The sequence below is a fragment of the Montipora capricornis genome, chromosome 14 (assembly GCF_036669925.1).
Source record: "Montipora capricornis isolate CH-2021 chromosome 14, ASM3666992v2, whole genome shotgun sequence".
NCBI lineage: Eukaryota > Metazoa > Cnidaria > Anthozoa > Scleractinia > Acroporidae > Montipora > Montipora capricornis.
The window spans coordinates 44,231,005-44,233,504 of record NC_090896.1 but is presented as its reverse complement, the minus strand read 5'-3'; positions in this window follow the sequence as shown (position 1 = coordinate 44,233,504).

Genomic DNA, 2,500 nt, shown 5'->3' with positions numbered 1-2,500 from the left:
CTAATTAGGCCTAACGTTAGCATTTGTAAACGGTTAGGGTTGTTTCTGCACTGTTTCTGTATTGGTAAAACAATGACCTGTGACTTGGGACCTGTGACCTGTGTTTTGTACCTGTTCTTCCTTCAGTGCGCACGCATACTTTTGGTGTTTTAATTTGCAGCAAGTTTATTTAATTTGCAGCAACTTTATTTAATTTGCAGCAACTTTATTTTGTTTGCAGCAACTTCATTTTATTTGCAGCAACTCTTTAATTTGCAGCATGTCCCTTGTGGGCCACCGTAGAGGGTTAACTGCGGTCAAAGTCTTTTAGACCATTGCGGGGTCTTAATACTTGTACAGCCATTAGCGGAGAAGATCATTCCAGGGACGTGCAGAATAACTTAGCCGAGTTTATGCCTTCTTTGTTCTTTGTTTGTGGCTTCTTTATCAATGTTTAATGAACTTGACGACCCAAACGGTATGTGGTCCATGTGGAAGGATATGCTAATGCCATCCATAGATAAACACGCCCCAACTAAATCCAAACGGGTTGGCAACAAAAAGGCCTTATGGATATCTGACCATCCGCGCCGTGAAATGCACAAGAGAAATTTCTTAAAAGAGAGAGCCATGTTGGACCGTAAACAGTCAACGTGGGATCAATATAAACGAGCCCGGAACCATACCAGACAGGTAAATAACGAAATTAGGAAAGCCAAATGTAAATACTTCATTGACAATCTATTGTAGAGCTCAGCCAGTCAAATCCCAAGAAAACTTGGCCTTTAATCAACGAACTGTCTTCGCGACGTTCAAACAAGGCTGGGAATATTTCGGAAATTAAAGTTGCCAAGCAAATTACGACGGACCCCCCTTGAAATAGCTGAAGAACTAAATCTGCACTTTTCAACCATTGGTGAAAGGCTGGCCTCATAAATTCCAGAATCTGATCATGTCTGATATAGTGCCTGAAACATATCTCACGTTAACTGAAACTGAGGCGTAACTTGCAACTCGTCACTCTACTGACTTTGGAAACAGCTTCTGAGCTTTGCCCACATAGGTCATCAATACAACCAACCTGTCCAAGTACGCTAAATGAAAAATCCCACTAAAATTCCTTATGCAATACAATACTCAACGTAACCTGCCAACACTACCCATTAATACTAGTTACTTTATATAGGCTAACATGATTAATCGTAACTTAACCTTACTTCCCATCACTAGGTGTTAACACACGTTATTAGCCATTACTATACGTCGCTACACATCACCAGCCATTATTAAACGTTACTAGCAGTTACTAGTTGTCACTTAACAATTAGACCCGTAGCTCGCAAGGGCTACGGGTCAATAGCCCATGAGGCGAAGCCGAATGGGCTATTGACCCGTGGCCCTTGAGGGCGAAGGGTCTAATTGTTTTAGTATCACCCAACTAGTCGGACAGAAGAGGCAATAATAAAGTTAACAAATGCAAGTTGAATAAATATTTATTTGGAAATAAAACGAAAGAAAACGTCAGGCTTTTCGCTACTCGAGGACTATTACTAATAGTCCTCTAGTAGAGTAGCCAATCAAAATGCAGGATTTGCATTAGTCCACTAGTTGGGTGATACTAATAGACGTTAGTACACATCATTAGTCGTTGGTAAACGTTACTAACGGTTACAACTCATCACTAGACATTACTACACATCACTAGCCGTTATCACACGTTACTAGCAGTTACTACTCGTCACTAGACGTTACTGCACATCACCCGCCGTTACTACACGTTGCTAACGGTCACTACTCGTCACCAGACGTTACTACACATCACTACCCGTTATCCCACGTTACCAACAGTTACTACTCGTCACAAGACGTTACTACACATCACTAGCCGTTATCAATCGTTAATAGCAGTAACTAGTTGTCACTATACGTGACTACACATCACCACACGTTATCACATGTTACCAGCAGTTACTAGTCGTCACTAAACGTAACTACACATCACCAGCCGTTATTACACGTTACTAGCAGTTGTTATCAATACAAGTTACTACACATCATTAGCCGTTATCACTCGTTAATAGCAGTAACTAGTTGTCACTAGACGTGACTACACATCACCACACCACGTTATCACACGTTACTAGCAGTTACTAGTCGTCACTAAACGTAACTACACATCACCAACCGTTATTACACGTTACTAGCAGTTACTAGTCATCACTAGAAGTTACTACACATCACTAGCCGTTATCACTCGTTAATAGCAGTAACTAGTTGTCACTAGACGTGACTACACATCACTAGCCGTTATCACTCGTTAACAGCAGTAACTAGTTGTCACTAGACGTGCCTACACATCACCACACCACGTTATCACACGTTACTAGCAGTTACTAGTCGTCACTAAACGTAACTACACATCACCAACCGTTATTACACGTTACTAGCAGTTACTAGTCATCACTAGAAGTTACTACACATCACTAGCCGTTATCACTCGTTAATAGCAGTAACTAGTTGT